At 44.5% G+C, this 22,367-nt stretch overlaps 1 protein-coding gene across 5 annotated transcripts in view; it reads right to left on the reverse strand.

Moving 5' to 3' along the window:
- GJA8 (gap junction protein alpha 8) overlaps positions 1-21,984 on the reverse strand; it is a 29,047-nt gene extending 7,063 nt beyond the window's left edge. Inside the window, exons 1-4 of one of the 5 annotated variants that reach the window (XR_009276540.1) lie at positions 21,893-21,984; positions 21,337-21,427; positions 19,475-19,531; positions 16,698-16,847 (exon numbers count right to left, since the gene is read on the reverse strand). The gene's annotated coding sequence lies outside the window, so the exon portion shown is untranslated. Of the gene's footprint in view, positions 1-3,677; positions 3,859-16,697; positions 16,848-19,474; positions 19,532-21,336; positions 21,428-21,837 lie in introns of those variants that run through there. The other 4 variants (XM_058829101.1, XM_058829100.1, XM_058829098.1 and 1 more) reach the window with 4 other exon arrangements.
- Positions 21,985-22,367: the final 383 nt, after the last annotated feature.

The raw sequence follows: 22,367 nt of genomic DNA on the forward strand, positions 1-22,367 counted from the left end.
TGAAGGGCTGGGAAGCTAGAGGAAGCTGCCTGCTAAATTCTTTCTTCTATGGCTCTAAATGGGCAATTACTTTTCAGCCAGGGAGTATATTTATCTCTTTTTGCAGGTGAGAGTCTTCTGTGGCGCCTTGTAGGCTCAGTTCTGTGAGTCTGCTTAGATTTTGTACACGTACAAACACTCACCAGCAATACAGTGGAACAGATTTATCAGCAGGCAGCTGCAGTGGTTAGAAGAGAGGGTGAAGCTTTCAAGCACACAAGCACTTCTGCACCAGAACCCCTCACAGGTCAGACAGATCTCGCATCTGCGCCCATCTTGCACCTAAACAAACCTGAATTCTCTCTAGGTTGCAAATGTCAATTCTACTTTAGCAACCACTCTTTTAGGTGAGAACAGCAATTACAACACCATTACTGTGTTAGTAATGCTGTATTAAGCTTAACAACTATTCTATAGATTACTTTTGCTATATAGATTATGTTGTATGCAATGTAATTATTTGGTGCTATCGGGGCTATTCTTTGCATCCCCTTCTGAAGTCAGCTGCCACACTGACAGTGGAACCAACCTGGGGAAAGCACCAAGGTCTCTAACTGGGACCTAAAATACTATTTGCTGTCTCTAAAATGTCAGTGCCACTATCTCAGGCTAACACAGAGCTGGAAGCCAGCTGCAGATATACTATTGGAAAGCTAAGACAGTCGTACATTTTCAAGTAATGCAAGTATAATATTACATCTGTCATTACTTTTGCATGACAACAAATTATTCCTACGTCAGGGCTTCATTCTGCGTGTCCTGAACTTCCCACTATACAATTTCAGGCAAGGGAAGATCTATGAATGAGGAAAATAGAGATGAAAGTTGTTTTGTATGGGTTGATTTAACACATCACAGCAGTCTGAAGTCTCTGAGGAATACAGAATATTACAGTGGCCCAGAAAGACAGACTTGTAGAGCATGACAAGTGAAACAGGGAACATTATTCATAAAATAGCTGTTCACAGGGATCTAGAAGTTCATCTCTTAGATACTACCTCCATCTATAGTTCCCTAAATGCACACACATACACAAACACTGGGAAAAGGAAGGTACAGTCAACAGCATGAAATTCTAAACTTCCCTCCTCCTTCAGATACCACTGGGATATATTTGTAATGCCATATGTTATGACACACCAACGCATACCAGTCTGTTTCAACTACTCTGTGTACATAGTCACACATAGACAAACACACAAAATATTGAGAATTCTATGGCTCGGGGGAATTTCACAAATTTTCAATTAAAAAAAAAAAAAGAAAAGGTTTATGATGGCATTTTGCTAAAGCAAGATGGACTCATATTCCTTGCCTTCAAACCTCACAATATTTTTACCCCGGACACCCATGTTAGAAAATGAAGAACAGAACACAGTTCCTTCAGCTTGCACAAACACCTCGCATACATAAGCGGCAAACATATAATTTAATCACCAAGGAAAATTGCTACTTTCTCAGTCATTAAAGTCGTGTAAAGAAGTGTGTTAATGTCAGCGCTTACATTAACAAGTCTAGCAGAAGATTATGCTGTTTACATACATTATCTAAACTGATTTAAACATCCTCTTTCTGCAAATTCACAGAGCAAAGTACACCCAACAGTTACCAATCACGTGCAACTCTGTAAAAAACATGACTACACGCAGTACAAGCTTCATTGTCCCCCAGGCACCTCAGTTAACTCCATCCCTTTCTTTCCCTGTGAGTCACACTGATATCTACGCTACCGTTTGAGCATTTCCACTGCAGCATGCACGAGCAACATTCTAGGTGTGGTAAACCTTATCACACGGAAAACTCGCTGTGCAAGAGAAGGGAAAATGTTTCCTGTCTAACTCCACCACACGTCTTGCTCACAGCTTGCTACATTTGGCTAAGCCCTCCCTGAGATCACTTCCAACTGGCCACGTTCTTCACAACTCTGCCATGCCCATCCCCTCTGTTTTCTGCAAGTGAAGTGGTTCGAGGTTGCTCAGTCGGTTCAGCTGTGAGCACCGATATTGGGTGGACGGATGGCGAGTGGCACAACCAGTTCGAATGTCTGGGATTCCACCAGCAATCAGTCAGCCTCTCCAGCCTCCACAAGAGGGGTAAGCGAGGTATTTAGGTAGTCGCCTTTTCCCTGAAATTGCCTGGCACGAGGAAGGAGCAGGACTCTGCCTAAGCCCACTCAGAGTCAACAGATTTGTGTTCTGAACTCTCCCAGGCTGTCTGAAGACCCCCACCCTGCGCTCCCAGACGTCGCAACCTGCGCACGCTACCGGCGAAAGAGGCTGAACAGGTTAAGGATGTTGAGCAAGCAACTTGCCGCTGTGAGAGGTTCCACCGAAGAAATGTGTCCCCCTCCTCTCTTGGCACTCTGCAGGGAAGAGTGAACTTTTGTCTCTCTTCTTCCCTACCCTAAAAGCCCCAATCTTGTCGCACGACTGAGCAGATATGACTGAATTGGCTCTGATGGTGGGTTTTAGTTGCCCTGCAATATTTAAGCTCCGAGCCAGACGGCTTTATGAAGTGAGTGACAGTCAGTGACGTGGGGAACAATAGGGAGAAAAAAATAGAGAGAGAGGCAGAGACACAGAGAGGAGAGTCCACTGAACATGAAAAAGCAGAGGCGGGAGAGGAACGGGCGGCAGGCAGTGAAAACCCAATACATGCATAAATGGGAGTTTGCTCAGTTAAGCAGGGACCAAAGCATCTCTGCAATTCCACTGATGTTCAATGTGTGAACACTTGCTCTGTGTGTCCACACTTGCTGGTCTTCAGGTGCTGTGGTGTGGCAGGTGAAAAGGGAACGCAAACATCTCTGATAGTAGCAGCATTAATTGATTTGTTACCCTACTCTTTAATTTGTTAATTTTAATTTATTTGTTACCAGCTCTGACTGACAAGTTGCATTACTGATTTTCAGGCAGATACTGAAGTAATGGGTTTATATTTAGCATTGTCAAATATTTTGGTCTGCTCTTTATCATCTTTTACTTGGAAAAAGCAGCAGAATGGGAAAACAAGATTATCAGTCAATATTAATCAAAGCTGAGAAAGACCAATTTTACAACTTCACCTCTTTGTGTCTTAGCTCTGCTTAGTTTTCTCCTCCAAATGCATCTTACACGTGCACATGCATCAAGAATGTCTAAACCAAACTGTTTTGTTAAGGAGCATAGCTGAATTCCAGCAGCCCAGTACACAGGAATGTTACCCCAGGCACACTCGCCTACCACCAGCCACCTGCAAAAATGCTGGAGAGGCCGCAGAAGAGAGGAATCACAGGCTCAGTAATGCATCCACAAGTACAACTAAATGCCCTGAGAATTTTAATTGAAAGTCAGAGGCTATAATCTTTCTCTGAGTTATGGTTTTTGTAGTCTTTCTGGAGGCATTGCTCAGAATGTGCTCTTGGCGCTCAGCTCTGAAGAAAAAGAGGATTACTAGAAGCAAAATTTGCTAAGCAGTGATACAGATGCCAGGCTCATAAAGTGATGAAGCAGCAAGTAGCTCTCCTCTCACTTTATGCAAACTCAACACTGAATTTAATTTCATAGAATGGCATTGGGAGACACTCTATCTCCAGAAATGCTGTCAAATGCTGTCATTTAAATGAGATATTAAAACATGAGGGCCACAAAGTTTTGTACCTTCAAACCAATGGTTTCAGGCCATTCTTCCGTGTTTCTGGGCATTTGTGTCCATATGAGCTCAGAGCTTCATCTCAGGAGTTGTCTTCCCAAACAGCTTTTAGTCTGATTTGCAGAGCCCAAAGGTCCAAAGCACAACTGGAGGCAGAGATGATGTTTTTCACACTGGATTTCAAAGGAACTAAAGTGTAAGTGATAGATGGAAAATAATCATATTTTGCTAAGAGGAACCAGTCTGGAGACACAAAAGAAAAGTCACCCTCAATGTATGTAGTTGAACTGAAAGTCATATTCTGAAAAAGTCGTATTTCTGATTAGGAAATCACTCTCTTAAACAGGGAAGCAGTAGCAGAACATTTTTCAGCCCATGCTACATAAAGCACGGGAACAGCCTTCCTGGAGAGAGGACACACCGTGGAGAATTCAAAAGTCTCAAGAAAACAAAGTGAGTAAGAAAAGGCATGTCTGGATCAATGAGAGGAGGAAGGAGGAGGAAGGAACACCTTTGTTGTTTTGTTTTGCTATACATTATGGAGATAAACTAGTATCAGACACACGAGTGAGTGGTCATCACTGCCTCCCTCATCCCCCTTTGGGAAGCAGTAAGAGAGAGAGGACTAAACACTACCACAGGCATCCAGCACTTTTAGAGAGCGCCTGGAGGCCAGTGCACCACAGAGGGCAGGTGATTCAGATGTTAAACTGCTCATTCCTTTTCAGACCAAAACTGTCCTTTTGGAAAACTTAGCTCTAGCTGAATGTGCACATCCCTTTCTAGGCCTTTTCTCTCTAATATAATGAGACAAACCCCAAATCTGGTATGTAACTACATGGCTGTAAGTCCATCTCTAAATTACATCCCAATACTGTCAGAGACCTTTCCCGTTAACCTTCTATCTGCCTTTTGCTAGCACTATCCAAATATCAAACATTGTCTGACAAGTTGCAGAACAGCTTGCAATATGCAACTGATGCAGAAAATATATTCAAGTCTGTGATTATTGGGTCTGTGTTACCTTCATCCAAAGGATCAGGCTGACTTTCTTTGGTATCACGGAGTGCAGAGCCTTTAGCATGGGGCACACCCAGTTTGCAGGACACTTCTGGTTTGTGGAAAACCACAGAGTCCCTTCATCTGGAGGCCTTTTACAAAGGCACCACTGAGCTCTGGGTCATGTTCTTCAGCTCACTAGGGCCTCCTCCCTCTGAAGAAAAGGATCTAAATGAAAATGAAGCTGGGCAGTGAGGAATGCCTCTTGTACTGCAGCTATACAGTGGTTTGAGATGGGCATGAAGAGGAGAAGGCAGAGCACAAGAAGAGCAAGGAGTCTTGATTCTCTTAGGGACCAGGGTAACGCTGGAAGTCAGGGCTACCTTTGTAGCATGAAAGAAGTGGCTGTGAAAGAAAGGAGTAGAGACAATAAAAGCAAAGGTCGAGAAGACTGGACCTCACATGCAGCATGTGACAATCACTGAGTCTGCAAAAGAACTGCAGCACTGACAGTGCCAGACTGAGAAGGGAAAACACTTCCAACGTGTGTACCTAGCTTGATATTTATGCTCTCATTAATTTATGCTCTCTCTACAGCAACCTGTAGATGTGCTGAGTACTTTCATCCCCAAAAATCAGTGCTAAAAATAGTAACAACTAGTGAAAGTAACACTGTTAACTCAGAGTGGCATTTCCTTGCCTTTGGGACTTTTCTTGCCTTCAAAGAATCATTGGCATCTCCTGCACTTTTAAAATACTATTTTCTGTGGAAAGAAGTTTGCTTCATTGCTGACTTCTCAGCCTTTAGCTGCTTTGAGGCTGGTGACTGAGCTTCTGTCCCTGGCACCACTGAGTCTGTGAAGTCTCCACTGCAACTCAGCCTTTTGCTCAGAGACTACGAGGTCACTTGGGGAATGTGGGATTTTTCATTCCAAACGGATTTCCAACACAGACATGATGTCAGGACAAGGCAGGGCCATGCTATTGAACAGCTCTGTTCATGCATGATAGCAGATTGTGCAATTATATAGCGTACAACCCTGGATAACGATACCCCTCCCTCAAACAAAGTTATCTTCTGGGGATCTGCTTAGCTAGGAAGTGGCACACGCTTCCTGTTCTTCTGCTGAACACACAAACCTCTCATTCATGGCTGAGGCTGAACACTGGGCACATTCAGCCTCCCTGCAAGAAGCTGGGACCCTCACCCAGTGCTCTCTTCTGCCAGACACTCACCTAGTTCTCTAGTAACACGTGTCCTTGTCCATCCCAGAGCCGAAGTGATCTATCCTCCGATCACCAGGATCCGTCTCCCAGATTTTATCATCTCTCTGCCACCTACCGGTCTCAGAGATCATGGAAGTGTAGCCAGCTCCAGACAAATCTGTAATCAGACCTTACCATGTCCCTCCTGCAAGCCTGGCAAATATCACTGCCTGCATTTTTAGGGCTGGGCTCCCAGATTTTTCCAGGACTCTCTCCAGACACTGGTGGATATGAATTGCTGGGGAATATCTTTTGCTAGAGAGCTGCAAGCAAACCATAAAGAAAAAGGAGGGAGGAAGATATAAAGCATCAAGAAGGAAGAAAATTGGGGAAGTATGTAACAGGAGGACAGGAACACAGAAGAGGTGAAGATAGGGCTGGGTTGTGCTGAGCCTCGAGTGGAGGATGAATACTTATGGGAAACATATTTTTAATTTAAGGGATGGAACCAAACTAGACAATTAATAAAGATAAGCAGGGCAAAAGTGGGATGTCTTTCAATATCTGTTAAATGCAGTTCTTCTCTGAAAATTACTGTTCTAGGAGGACCTGGGGAATTACAGGCCAGTCAGCCTAACTCTGATACCTAGAGAGATACTGGAACCAATTATGAAACAATCAATTTATAAGCAGCTAAAGGACAATAAGCTGATAAGAAACAACCAGCAGGGAATTTTGAAGAACAAATCCTGTCAAACCGAGCCAATTTCCTTCTTTGACTAACAGGCCTAGTAGATGAGGAGAAAATGGTAGGTGTAAAATACTTTGACTTCAGTGAACACTTAGAAAATATCTAGATTACAGGCTCCCTGGGCAGCAAGCAAAGTCATCATGCAGAGGGTACACAGGTTGAAGTACTATATAATCAAGGGTAATTATCAGGGCTTCACTTTTCCAGCTGGGAGAATTGTGTCCCTGAAGTTCTACCTCCAGGGCTGTTCAGTACTTCCTTTAGTGTCTTGGACAGCAGACTAGAGGACAAAAGAAAGAGGATGACAGCTGGGCTGGGGGTCAGCAGTCCCTCCTGAAGGCACGGTGATTGGAATTTGAGAGGAGTGTGAGACACTGGGGAGCTGGGCTGCCTCTGCAGAGGTGACTGCACCAAGATCCAGCTCAGGAAAGGTGGCTGCACAGACACCAGGTGTGCTGCTCCAAACTAAATTGTGACCGGTCCAGCAGAGAGAGCTGGGGTGAGACCCAGTGTGTGTCTGTTGAGATCCCCACAGAAGAGGACAAATCTCATTCTGAGGTGCTTTAATGCGGATTTTGTGTATAAGGCAACGGAAGCAATTATTTTGTGCATTAACTTGATACTGCTGAGCTCCCAGCAGGAACAGTGTGTCCACTCTCAGGCAGTACATTTTACAGGAGATGCAGAAAAGTTGGAGAAAGTCCAAAACAGAACAGCAAAATGATAAGAGAGGTGAAAAAAAACACATGACTTATAAGGAATGGATAAAATAATTGAGTTTGTTTTCCCTAGGAAAAGAACAACAGGAGGGGAGGCATGATAACAGTCTTCCAGCACATAAACATTTGTTATAATGGGTGGAGAGACTGAACAGTTGTCCCCTACATTCACCAAAAGTAGAAGAGGAAATAATCTGCTTAATTTGCAATAAAAATGATATAGCTAAACATTAGAAAAACACTTTGCAATGGCAAGAATAGCAAAGCACAGCAGCACACTGCTTGGGGAGGCTGTAGAATCACAGGAGGTTTTTATGAAGAGGTAAACAAACATCTGTTAAGGATGATCTTACCTCATAAGCAGAAAAACAAGCAGGGGGAGAAGGAGGCTTTTTGAGGCCTTTGGCTCTATGGTTTTGGGTAGGGACAAAGATCTGAAGAGGGAAGGGAAGGGAAGGGAAGGGAAGGGAAGGGAAGGGAAGGGAAGGGAAGGGAAGGGAAGGGAAGGGAAGGGAAGGGAAGGGAAGGGAAGGGAAGGGAAGGGAAGGGAAGGGAAGGGAAGGGAAGGGAAGGGAAGGGAAGGGAAGGGAAGGGAAGGGAAGGGAAGGGAAGGGAAGGGAAGGGAAGGGAAGGGAAGGGAAGGGAAGGGAAGGGAAGGGATATTATCTTACTTCCAGTTCTGAAAACCCAGCCTGGGCACTCCAGGTTGCCTTCACCACCCAGCACAATGCCTACCTGGGGGGACACCAGCTCAGGCCTGGGAGCAGGCTGGCTATGCCAGCGAGGAATTGCGCTTAATTATCATCTTTGGAGTGGGGCTAATCCCCCGTGGCAGTGTGAAGCACGGGTGGTGCTGTACTGCTCACCCCAGGTATCTCCAGGCTGCCCTGCGAGGGGAGCTGTCCCCAGGGCACCTTCAGGGGGGTCACCAAGCTGTTCCTTGTCCCCAGCGACGCCTCTGAACGTGCCGCAGATTTAGAGGTGCCCGCTGCCCATACCCCCATTGGACCCAGTTCGCTGTGTTTCCTCGCCTTTCCCAGAGGTGCTGATTTTCCCGGGGGCTGCAAGGAGGAGGGCCCCGCTCCCTGTGCCGCTGCTGGAGAGGCGGCTCCCGCAGCCCGGGCCGCTAGCGGGCGGTGTGCTCTCATCCATGCTCTCATCCATGCTCTCATCCATGCTTTCATCCATGCTCTCAGCAGCATCCAGGGATGCCGAGCGGGACACACCGCGCCAGGCTTCCACCAGGAAAGTTACGGCCGTGCTGCAAGACTGCTCTGAATACGATTTTTTACAGCACTTCTGCAATGGTTAAACAGAGGGAGTTAAAGTGACATGAAGATCATTTTGATGTCTCTACCTATAGACTCAGTGCAAACTTTATTGACAAAGCACCTTTTTATACCTAGTAAAATCTGTATTTTCACCTGAACCTGCACCCCCTTTTCCAGCAAATACTTCACAGGTATACCATGCCTGCAAGATTTTCCTTTTACAATAACATGGTTAATAATAAAAACTTCACTAAAAGTATATCAATAGTAAAAATTGATTAAAAGTACAAAGAACAAGTAAGGCAAAAAAGATGAATTCTCATGTGTCAAAGGTAGGTGCTGTGCTACTGCAGCAGCAGCAGGGCCAGTAAGAGAGGAATACTCCTTTAGACACATGATTTCATGGATCAGCATAATTTCAATTAAAACCTGACCAGACTATTTCTAGAAGCACAGACAACCACAAGCGTGCATTGGTTAGAAATTCCAAGTTCTTAGAGAATCTGCAATGGCATTTCTGAAGAGCAGCACTGGGACAGGGGCCTGAGCTCATAGGCAAATTATTAATCATGCATTATGCAGCTATCACACACAAAATGTCTTTCCCTAGGTCCTCATATAACCTCCTCCTAGCTGTCCCTTTCTCTGCCTCCTGCCTAAAACTCTCCCCCTGGTCACAGAGGTGGAGCACATCAGTGAGCAAATATAAAGGTATAAATATCCCAGGCATGCTGCATACTTAAGTGGTCCATGGACTCAAGTTTCTCACAGCATATATTTGAGGTTATGGCCCTTCCAGCAGCTGAGATCCTCAGGAGAGGAGCAGAGGAACTATCAGGAGTTGTGAGGTATCAGGCCAGTCAGGGAACATGTTACTTACAGCCAATCTGGGCTATGTGAAGTGGATCCAGGGAAAGCAGTGACAAGTACCTGATAATACTTCTGGTAATAATTAATTGCTCCAGGCCTGCCAGTAAAAGAGAAGCTAATAATATCTCCCAGCCTCTTGAGGGGATCTCCATATGTTTGTTTTATCAAGACTTTTTGTACAATCTCTTAACATTCCCAGCCACAAGGAGCTAGAAGGGACAAAGCTTCTGAAAGATGGGAACAAGTCTGTATGTCTGGAAGCATCCCATGTTACCTCACTGTCCATGGGGTTTTTTCTTCCAGTTTTTGATGGGGGCTCATTCCCTACTCCTTCCTCCCTTCTTCTGGGCTCTTCTCACACCACCAAGGCCTGCCTTGCTGAGTGGTAGGCTCAGGACTCTCAGGAACGTTGTCACCACCCACTCTCCACCTTTATCTCCCTGCCTTCATTTCCACACCACAGAATGACACAGTGGAGGTGCACTCTGTGAAGGTGGCCCAGGACAGCTCACCAGCAGGCCAGGGCAGGGATGGGGATGGCAAAGCAGGCCATTATCTGTTCTTCCCATCCCAAGAGATGTGCATACCTGCTGTGCACTTTGGCTGACCTCAGCTTCCCATTTCCCACAGCAGAGCGTGTTCCCAGCCTCTCTGGGGAGGACATCCGTGGGGATGGTTCCTGTTTCCCTGCCCTTTCAGTCTTCCTGAGCCTGATATCATTGTTTCTTTGGGCACAGTGTAAAAGATGCCAGCAAGGAACGGAAGCCTCTCATGCTGCAGCAATTCATTAAGAAGTGAAGGAGGTTCCTGAACTTGGAAGCTGTTGAGCCAGTCATTCTCTTTTCCTGATCAAGAAGACAACCTGTCCATAGATACATCATTCATCCAGAGGTGTTCAGAATTCACTGAGACAATTTGGCTTCTAACTGATAAACAGCCAGATGGAGGGAGTCAAGGATTATGCATGTACAGACCTGCCAGAAAATATAGGTGGGAGAGCCAAAAGGCTTCTCCAGTTTGGAGAGGCCCAGAGAGTTGTTTCTTCATTATTTCCAGCAAGCTTCTATCCCTTGCAGCCCTGTTACTGCTCAGTGGATATGATATTCTGAGGAGGAATATGTTTTAAAGCATATCAGGATCCTTTATAAAAGAAGCATTAAGACTCTCTGGGGGTCCCCTGTCCTGGCAGAATTTTAAGGAGCTACTTCTATAGCAAACTTCTAAATCCCACCTTGGCACAGCAGCTGGTGAATACTCTCCCACACGCCCTGGGCTATGAGGCCCCATTCCTGCCTGATTGATAAACACCATCCCAGTGAATTACAGCTAGCTCCTCAGCAAAATACAGGCTTTATGTTTTTGAACGGGCTGTGTCTCTCCAGTCCCCAAAGCTCTGAAGCAAGGACACGAGCTCTAATTTCCTGTTTTCCTCCCTGCTTTGGCCCAGGGTGCAGCAGGTTTGGTGGGTTTCTACTCCCCCCGAGCAGAGCTGAGTTAAAGCAGCTGCAGCCCTGGCTCTGCCTTTCAAAAGCGTGCCCTCCTTTACAGGAACACAATCTAGAAGTCAAGTCCATTCCAGTACATCCTCTTTAGCTGCACACAATTTAGGCATTCCTCTCCAGTTTATATTCATCAAGGCTTTGCCTGCCCAGGGGACCACAGCTGTAAGACACTGGAATAAATGCTGGCATGGTTTGTAAGACAATGTTAAAATCAATAGGTATCGCCCTAAGACAGCCTGAGTGGGGCAAAAAAAAAGTACTTGCTAGCTTGTTTGTGACTTTGAATCACAATTTCCTAGTTATCAGCATTCAACATTTGTGAATTGGTGCTCCAGTAACAGGATTGATGATTTGGATGGATAACACTGGAATATGGCAGCACTGGTCACTCAAGCACTCACCAGAGAAAAAACTTAAGTTATTGCTTAGTTTAATGCACGGTGATGTTGCTGACTCAATAAAGAGCCTTAGGGATTTTTAAGTGTTCTTAACAGCTTCCTCATTTGGCAAATTTTAAATCCAAATTGAAGAAAGCTTGTATTTCCCTTATCATGATGGGTTAAGTGATGGCAGAAATGAGAGGCTGGCTCACTGATCCCCAGCTCTCTGCCCTCTTACATGAAAGCAGAAGAAGGTCCAAGCTGGTCATGCAATGCTTTAAAAGATGTTGCTTTAAAAAGTCCCATTTCTGAGCCCTGAAGAGAATTCTGGGCTAAATAAACACAAAGAAAGTATTTAAATACAAAAACAGAAATAATCACTAGCAACTGCTTAAAAATCCTTTATGAGGCACCAAAAATACACAACTCCCCAGTAAAGAAAGAATAGTGCAACCAAAAAAGCCTCAACTTGATGTAAAATTGAAATGAGGCAGCTTTAAGTAAGTAAAGTATAACACATGTAACAAATAGTATGAGAGAAACTGAATATAAATGAGAATATATGAATTATAAAAAATATGATGGAGGTGAAAGGGGGAAGAAAAAGACTGACAGAGGTATTTTTTTAAAAATTAAGACCAGAGCGAGTCTGACTCATAGTATTGATCTGTTATCAGATGGAAATCTTAGACTATTCAATAGCAATGCAGAGAACAACAAAAGAAATCAATAAATACTCCTATCCTACTGCTGAGAGGAAAGAAAGTAGTTGATGAAGACCTTGTTAATGACATGTCTATTCTTGTAGTATCTCAGAGGAGTTAAATACCACGTACTAAAATCAGGTATTTTAAATCACCAGGACTAGGCACCTTGCACTGAAAATTTCTAACTTTCTTTAGTTTGGGGTTTTTTTACATAAGGTGCATACATAATTCCATGATTATGTTGATCTTCTGCACTTGGTACAATGGGTAAGTCCTGGAGGAGAAGAAAAAATCCCATAGTCTGGCATTTTGTAAAGACTACGTAGAAGGGCATAATTATTTTATAATTATCTCATAATTATTCACAGGTAACTACAGACCTGTGATACAATCTCAGACCTGAACTAAATAATGAAGTAGCTAACAAAGAACACAGGGAATAAAAAGAGGGAAATATAACTAGGGGCAACCAACATAAGTTCACAGAAAATTCACCCCCACTGAACTGTGTTCCTACTTTTCTCTGAGGAAATTGCATGTACAGTTGTTAAATATAACAAAGCTGGTACAATATACTCAAGATCCTGGAAGGCAGTTTCCTTTCTATCATGTGGCACTATGATTAAAGAACTTGCTTGGCATAAAAATAAGACAGCAGTCATTAAACAGACTATAAATGACCTATCAGACTGGCTCCAAAACACAATTGAGAACTAGAAGTGACTGGGTTGTTTTTTTTATAGTGTGTTTATACCAAGGTCCTGGAGGGTGTTTAGCATCAGGATATTTTTAGTCAATAACCTGGAAGGAAACATAATATTTTACAAAAGTTACCAAGCCCTGGAGAGGGGTGGGTCATGAGAAAGAGGACTGCTGATCTCGAGCACACCTGATGGCTCAGAGGGGCAGACAAACACAAATTGGGTTTGCTTTAGCACAGGGAAGGGAAGGTCAGTTCCTGGCATTCTGCAGGGAGACCAGCTGTAGCTCTGCTGTGGAGAACTTTGTCCCAGGAAACAGTGACTTCCTGGAGGGCTCTGAGCTCAGGGTAGCTGAGGAGCTGCATATGAACTCCCACTGCACATCTTAGGGCTGACACATGGAGGCAAACCTGCCTGCTTTATCCTCTGATTTTCATGGAAGCCCTCTGTTGTCAAAAGCCCCCGCTACATGTCCTCCATGACCCCTAATTCATCAAATTAGAAAAAGAGTGCTTATCTTCTGGTTCAAAAGCCAGCTTATTTTAATGACTACCTGCCAGCTTGAATGAAGGTGGTGTCAAGGTACCCCCCAGAAGTGTCTTCTTACCTCGTACTGATCACATGGGATTGCAGATCTAGACGTGGGCTGCTGGTATGGAATTTTAAGGGCTCAAATCCACTCATCTCCAGTTCACCTCCCCAAAATCATTTATGATTTGTGAGGTAGCCCAGAAAGCAGAGTCACAAGTGGTGACTTTGAGGATTCTTTTGCAGCATGAGGGTGCCAGCAACCTCCTGTTTGGTACTGCACCATTTCAGCTCCATTGGAGCACAAACACCACTCCTGGAGAGCTGCTGAAGAGCCTGCAAAGACTCCTGAACAACTTGGTGACAGACACTTGCATGAACAAGTGTCTTGCATCTCCCTGATACTAAAGACCAGTCAATGATGAATCTCAGATGTCAAAGGCTGGAACCACCACATTTTCTGCAAACTAGTCCAGTGCTGTTGCATTGTTTGAATGCCAAAGCAAGGAAAACATGGGTATCTTCAAAACATCAGTGCTGGGAAAACCAAAGTCTGCCAAAGAATTTAAGGAAAGGTTCTTTGTGTAAGGAAAGGATGCCCGAGCTTGTCTGGGCAGGAAGGTCTCACTCATGGAACAACAGAACAAAATAAACAATATAGGCTTTCTCCTAGTGTAGGGAAGAGGGCAGGCTGAGGCTGGGGCTTCTAGAAGCAGCATTTAACCTACAATGTGTCCTTAGAGAGAAGATAGAGCTTCTGTAGACTGCCATGAAAGGAGATCTCTGAAACTGCCAAGAGATTCTGATGATCCAGGCCCAACTCTCCCTTTTAGGCAAGGTATTTAAGAGTGGCAAAAGTAAAGATGGTTGTAGGCAGACCACTCATCCCTGACCCACTGCCATAGGCTGGACCTGAGCCCTGAAGGACTGCCTTTATTTATCCAAGAGGTTTCTGTGTGTTTGCTACAGAGAGGGGAATGGGCTTCTTGGGAAGGATTTCCATCCGGGCAGCAAAGTCCCCATGCAGCAGGGACAGAGTGTTCCTAATGACTCATTAACTCAGCTGTTTTGCACAGCAATAAGCCCTGGATAAGGAAAGAGCCAAGAGCAGCCCTGATTGCCAGAGAGGGGTGGGGTAGAGCTGAGGCCCCTGCTTCAGGTCCTGACAAAACCTTTCACCTTCACTCCTCACAAGCAGATCTCCACCTCGGTGGCATAAGTCACGCACGAGCACAGCCACTTCTGCTCCCACTGGAAACAAAACCACAGAATGGGGCTGTAGCACGTTCTGGCAAGAGCCATCAATGCCAAGAGCTGTAAAGCCTGGAGAAAGTCTCCTGAGGCCCACAGTGCAAGCACAGCCGTCCTGACCGTGTGCTGGCTTGCGGTGATAACATTGTGTGCCGAGGTTGGCACGCAGTCCAGGTGAAGTCACAAGAGGAAAAAGCTTCCCACCCCGCACAGCCTCGGCAGTCACATCCACAGATCCTCGCACGCCCCACCCAGCCAGCCCTGCTGCCCACAGGGACACGCTGCCCTGGGCTAGGGCTGGCTCACAAGTGGCCATTGTGTTTCCTAGGAAGTCCTGTTACTGTTACAGCAAGGACCTGGCCATGCTGGATGTGTACAAAGGCTCAGGGCCTCTGCTGGCACCTCCTGATGCTGTCCCAACCCCCACCGGCATCAACACCCATCCTTCTCCTCCTTCAGACCTCACTTCTAATGGTACATTGCACCTCTGATTCTTCCACAGCCACAGACTTGGCCTCTGACAAAGTTTAAGTTTTGCAGGGGATAAGGTAAGAAATAAAGTAAAACCTGGCATCATGGGAATATAGCTTTTCCACAAAAAAAAATAAAAAAAAATTAAGATGTTCATTGAGGTAGCAGAAGGAAAAACTCATTCTAGTTTGGCTGAGAAATCCAAGAGAGCAACAAGGTTTAAAGTTCAAAATGGATGACAGTGCTATAGATGATGGTATGTAAAAGGAATGCCTTGATAATGCCTTTATTTGGCTAGAAGAGAATTAAAGCACCATTGATAGATGGCAATTAGTCATCACTGAGCACTTCACTGGACACTAATGAAGCTTCATTTACTTTGGGATATCAGTGCAACATTATCCAATAAAAAGGTGAACCAAACACCGGTGAATGTTTGCACAGGGCAGGGTGAAAAGGAGCAATGCCTGGGCTGAGAGGGGATGCCTTTGGCTCTTGCCCTGAGATCCCACTTCTCAACCCCAGAGCTGCCAACAGCTGTGAGCCAAGATCTGAATGCAATGCCAGAAAGAAGTGGCACGATCCTTCAGACCCACATCTTCACAAACTTGCGTCAGAAAACTTGGCAGAAATCCTTCCCATCTCTACCAAGGTCCACTTTCTGACGAGAACCCAGCCACAACTTTAAAACCTCGTTAGAAGGATCCTCCAAAAGCCTCACTGAGTTTTTCTAGTGGTTAATTACAAATTATGTTTAAAAATAGTGCTTTTTCACATATCATTTTTTGGGTTTTTTTTAAATCCAGTTTTATGTTCCTGTTTTTGGGTCTTAGTGCCCCTCAGTCTGCTAGGCCATAGGAAGTTTGTTCTCCTTGTAGGTATATCTAGACACTGAAAAAAGTTAGCCTTCAGCTTTCCCTTTTCACTCCACCTCTTCAACCTCTTGTACTGGAAGGCACACTTCCAACTCTTTAACACCCTCAGGCATTGTCCCTTAAAACCTCTTCCATCCGGGAATTACCAATGAAAGCACTAAACAGAGTAGATGGGAAGTGACATGTTAGTGCTGAATCACATTCACACACACAGCCTTTCCTAGAACCATTCAGTTTGAGGTTATTTACTGAAATCCACGCGAGTTCCCCCAGCTACAGCATCCTCCTGGAATTCTGTAGTCATCCAGTGTGCTGCATCAGCCCCCACTCCTTCCCGAGACAAACTTGCCAACTGATAAATGTAGCCTGTATTCCTTATTCTTTGACATGACTTGCAGCAGCTAATGTTATGCTTGGCCCCATCTTTCTGAGTCATGCAAACTATTGCAGTAATGTTTTTTTGGTTTGTGGTTGGGTTTTGTTTTTTTTTTTTGCAGATCACTGATTTTGAATCATTCCTACTGATCAGTTACTATCTTGCTCGATAACATTCAGCACAAATGACCAAGTGTTTGCTCTTCCCTACAGCTGCACATCTCCACCCATTTGGTGGAAACTGATGGGTTTCCTGTAAAGTCCTAACATCTGCATTGCAAAAAAATCAGCAACAACAAACCTCTCTAGAAGCACTGTAGCAGCACCACCTATTCCTGGTTCAGCCTCATGTAATTTGATCCTCAGAGCTTTCAGTAAAGTCAGCATTTGATGAGTGTTTCTGTAGAGCCTACCACAAACAGGCCCCTAATGAAGAAAGGTTTCCACACTCTGGCTGGGACAAAAACAAGCTTAAGCACACTCTCAGCTCCATCCTGTGCCAGAAAAGCCAGTCCCATTGCACACTGAAATACAGGATTTCCACAGGACTGGGCACCAGGAAGATGCATGACCTGCAACAAGGGAGGTAAAACAGGAGGTTAGGCAGTCACAGTTTTCTTTATACTGTTGTAAACCCAAACCTCTTCTCACATCATCTTTTCAGTTGTTAAATACACAAATATGGGATTGCATTCCCATGCCTGGTTGCCTCAGGGGCAGTATACAAATTACAAATAAGCAAATATGTGGATCCCTTGACTGATTTTTTTAAGATTAACTACTTTACACCTAATTACACCAACACTAGCTGGCTAATGAATGAGGTGAAGCAACACCCTTGGCTGGTAAGATTCACAATGAAAAAAAAAGGAATTTCATTCCAGGGAGGAAAAGGGCTCATGGATCTGGTGTCTTACCATGCAGATTTCCCATCTGGGACAGCATCTGTACCTACAGGAATATCTGAAGTTCCACATTTTATGGTAGGATCACTGTACAGGAAGGTGTGAAATCCCATGGGTTTGCTCTGTGTAAACAAAGGGTCCAGGTGAAACAGGTCCTCCCTGGACAGGCACTTTTGTCCCCACTGTCCTAGCTGATGAGTGTGAGAACAACCTACCCCCTAGAAGATTTTATTTAGCTATGAGGGACACTTCTGTTGCTGCATCATCCAAGTGGTCTGCATTTTAGTAAGCTTCACTTCAGTGCCCTGACTAGGGCCAGGCAAAACAGAGCAATGCCTTACAAATAATTCCAAAGCACCAACACCCTGCATCCCAAGGAATGGCTGTGGCCTGTGGTGACAGACCCATGGAGATTTTTAATGCCAAAAGCCTACATGCCAAAAACAGCTTCAGAGACTCAAGCTACAGCACCACTGTCTTCAAGCTAGCAAGAGGCGTAAGGATAAACACAGCATCCATGACTACTGCCTGCAGCACTTGCCCTGTGATCCACAAAGTAAAATACCAAATGCATTCCCTTGCTCATATCAACCTTCACATTACTTTGGGGAATACAGGCTTACTCAGAAATCTGATACAGAGGAGCCAGACCATGCTGGAGCCACAGCACCTCCCCCCAGATGAATTCAGGATCATTATATAGGTGATAAATTCTGCTCTCATTGAGAGAGCAGCAGGGCCTGGGGACTCATCATTTGTGTACTTGCCCCCACAGAGGCCCTTAACCTAGCTAGCTGAAAAAATACAGTGTTTATGGAGTGTATTTGATGTCTGAGCCACTTCTCCATTGTACAAAACAATGCTGATAGTTATCCCACTTTTGCCTAACTATTTTCTTCCTCTTTCCTGCTTTCTTTTTGTTTTGACTCCTTCCCCTTTCTGTCTCTGTCTGCTTCAGCTTGGTGGGACTTTGATTCTTTCTTTGCCCCTTTGTCTTCAATAACATCTTCTTGGATGATCTACACCAGTAGCACTGGACATTTGTGTCCCCACAAGTGATGGGCTTCATCCTCCCCACAAAAGCATATTTCAGTAGTATCAGACCTGTTCAGAAAAGCAGATAACTCCTGAGTACTGTTAGATCCTTATTGTTTCATACAGGAAGAGCCTGTTGATAGCCTGGAGCTTCCAAGGAATTTGAAATGCCTTCTCCTTCCACGTGGAGGGCAAGCAGCTGAAGAGAGCAGGAATCCTGCCTCCCCTCACAAATATCTTGGCATTCCAGATATCAGCCTTACCTTTAGATCCTGCAACCCAGTAAATATGCTATCACATATCCCAGTGTTTACCCAGCCCATGCAATCTGATAGGCCACCTATATTGAAGGGGTGATTAACATCTAAGAAGGGATGGGAGGTGACCTTCCACACAGCCATGATATATTTTTGGAAGGGCAAGGCAAAGTCAGAAGGTCTTACTAAACTCTTTGATCATTTAAGTTTCTGGTTACCAAATAACAACCAGTATCCTTTCCACAAATGCATTTATTCTTAGCTGCATGAATTCCCATCCCCACCTCGGCAACATTAGTGTCTTTCCTCCCAGCTACTCCATCATCTCCAGTAACCCATTCCCCAAATGCTCTCCTTTTCCTGACTGAAAGCATATCCTGCATCTTGCTTGCTGCACCCTTCTCTCACTTTCTACAACATCCCAATCACTTGATGTGAGCAGCCAACAGGACACACTTTGAAAACTTCCACTTCTAAGACCTCCACACAAAGAAAGTAAGAGAATCTACTTAATTCATGGGTTTGTCATAGCTTCTCTCGTTCCTCTGACAGTTGTACAGCTGTTACATTCACATCTGCTGCTGCTAACTAGACTCATTTTTAGCAAAGCACAGCAGGAGCTAAAGAAACCTAACTCTGGTAGCATTATAATATCAGAAATACTCCCCCACTTTCATTAACTTCATGCTCTGCTTTTTATTTCCTCTATTCCCTTTTTCTTCTCCTCCTCCTCCCTTTTTTGCTGGCATGGTGAGCTTTTTCATTAGGTCAGCAGCAAACAGGAGAAGCTCAGCTGGTAGCTCACATCCCCTCCCTGCTGCACAAAGAGTGGAGGTGGCTGGCACTGGGTGCCTCAGGAGAGCAGCAGCAAATTCCAGCACCCTTAGGGGATGCCACATCGGATATCCATGGAAAAACAGTTGCTGAGAGCGTGGTTTCATAAGGACAGGGACATCTCACACCGATCTGTAGCACATGGATCCACCTGAAAATGGGACTCACCACCTTGCTGTTTTTCCTGGTCTATGTACAAAATGCAGGGGGGGGTGTCATAAAGCACTGAAGAAAAAAAAAAAAAAGATAAAATTATAGTAAGTCAGGCTGGTGGTGATGTGGCTCAATAGGTCATTAATTAGGATGTTTCACCAGAATGTGGGGGAAAAAAAAGAAAAATACAAGATCAACACTTTCTCCATTTGACCTCAAGTGTCTTGGACAAAGGGCTCTACCCCTTCAGGCTGGAGTACATTCTAGAATGAAATTCTCTCAAATCAGAAGTGGAAGCTCCTTAAAATTTCAACGAAAAACCTGTATGAGGTTGGTCATTACAGAGGGAGAGCCAGAGGGACCCCGGTGGACAGAAGCAAGAGCTAGATATCATCCTCAGGCTGTTACAAAACAAGACTTTGAGGGCAATAGTGACAGAGAGCAGAGACAAGGTGTCAGCAGCAGCACTGGGAATCCAAGCACTGCTCTCAAAGGGCTAACAGTGGGTGCCAGGTGGCACACTGGCAACACCTCGGTGTTCCTTTGCATAACTCCTAGGTGGGCAGAGAATCAGTATTCATGTCAAGGGGAATTAGTTATTCACTGTTTTCAAGGTGTTATGGTCTCAATCCTGCCTAGTATGAAGAGAGTCAAAATAAAATAAAATAGACCAACAATATTGAAGTGCAGTATAATAAATTTTGAAGGCTTTGATAAAAAGGCATAAAGGAGACTTTCAATCAGACAGTATAGACAATAAGGTTTCAGAGAAAGAAATTGTGAGATTTTATAGGTTCATATGCAAGACAGAGCTTAGATACAGTAAAGGTGTGGGGATCTGAATGTCACTGTCAGGGAGAAAAGTGGAAGTGCTGTGGTGATGAAGACTGGTGGTCCCTTGGGAAAAGCACCAGGTTTCCCACACAGAGTTCCAGCTGTTGGCAGGGGATGACAGAAGACTGGAGAAATGGTGAGGCTCCGAAATAAAGAGATGCTAGTACAAGATGTTGGGCAGAAACAAAAGCAAGCAGGAGAGGAGAACACCTCAAAAGCACAGTAAAGATTAAAGTTGGTAGGAATAAAGTAAGAGACCCTAAAGATGACTGGGATAACACTAGGTATTCCTGTGAGAAGAGCTTTGGGACTATGATTTTGAAAATAAACTTTGAGGTGTCCCAGCAAGTATTGGAGAATAAGGACTAGGCAAAGTTCATGTCAATACAGGGAATATGGAAGGAGTTTGTTCCATTCTGCAAGTTTGCAGCATGTGGAAGTGATTACAGGGATGATTCCAAGAGCAGTGCTATATAAGAGATCTGGGGTAATAACATTCAATTAATAACATAGTACAGAGTAGAGCTGTAGCCAAAGAAGAAAAAAAAATACAAGAGCTGTGTAAGCCTATATTTCTGAATAAGATGTAAAAGAAGAACAGCAAGTCAAATTGAACATTGATTTCACTGCAAGTTTCTGTTGTTAACTATAATTCCTTTGTCTAAAGAAGTCCCTTATTTCACCTTTAATCACTTGGAATATTTGGACCAGTAAAGGTGAAGTCAAAACTTCAACCACGAAAAAAAGTAACAGACTTTGACCCCAGGTTCTGTGGTAAAAACTGTAGAGGTTTTTCTTGGCAAGGCACTCTGGCATCATGGTTTTTCTCTCCAGTTCAGGAAGGACACTAAGTTTAAGACTCTTTAATTTATTTTAAAAAAAAAAAAATAAAGTTAAAATAAAAATAAAGGAAAATAACATCTACATTTCACATTCAGAAAGTAAACTCTTCTTTCCAGCCAGTCAGGTTTCATTGTTCTCCTGTAATGGCAAAATACTGTTCACCAGTTTGGCAGCAGTTACAGGTTTCAAAAATTACATACCTGTTCAGATGTCCAGGGTTTTCTATTCAGGGGCCTTCAGTTCAAATCCATCAAGAGGACTCTCCCAAGTGTATCACTGCAAGTTGCTCACCTATTAAAAAAAAAATAATAAAAAACTAAAAACTACCTTTAAAAACTGCTGTGGGCCCACAGGTAGGCCTAGAGGTAAGGTAGCAGTAACATGTGGGAAAATAATACTCTTTTTTAGTGATAACTAAGATTTGTATCAGAATTACTTAGGTGCTCAATACCCCGAGAGAGAGAGAGAAATGTTATTACTGGAGAAGTAAGAAGAAAATACTAAAAAAAAAACCAACACCCTGGGCATTCCTTCCCAACTCTATTGTTTCTAGCTCTGAGAACTAACATCCTGCAATCACTTCACGTGGCTTACACTTCCAACTCTCTCAGGTATGGGAAAGTCACAGCAAGCCCAACTTTTGCAAACCCCTATTCTGACCCAAAATCCCCTCGCTCCCGTGCCAGTCCCATGGTATACACCTTGCAGATCATCCCACCCTCGCCTTGTCCTGGGTTAGGAGGGTTCCTTTGTTACCTTGCTGTGCTCTGGAGCCCTGGGCTGGTCGCTGGCAGATCAGGCTCCCATGCTCTGCAGGTTTTTCTGTAGGGCTGCTCAGCAGATCGCCCCGGCCGAGGCATTTTATCAGCGCCCAGCGAGGTGAGCACGGACACGATAAGGAAGCGCTAAAAGTCAACGAGGTGCCACTGACAAAGATTGGAGCTGGGCTCACGCTTCCCCACAGCCCATGTGTGTGGTGACACTGAGCAGCCCAGGCTCCTTCTCATCAGCTGCTGCCTTGGAAGGAGGCACCTTTCACCCTCTCCTCCTCTCGGTACAGCCTCCTGTCCGTCCATCCATTCATCCATCCATCCATCCCATCTCCTCTGGAAGCTGTCGCAACGCCAGCCCTGCAGCAAACAAATTTTTTCTTATGAAATGCCCGTAGGTTCCTCGGTGAGCACTTGGGAGCTTTTTTGTTGCTCAAACATGCTGATGGACGTGTCCCCTG

Source organism: Poecile atricapillus, chromosome 1 (assembly GCF_030490865.1).
Source record: "Poecile atricapillus isolate bPoeAtr1 chromosome 1, bPoeAtr1.hap1, whole genome shotgun sequence".
Lineage (NCBI taxonomy): Eukaryota > Metazoa > Chordata > Aves > Passeriformes > Paridae > Poecile > Poecile atricapillus.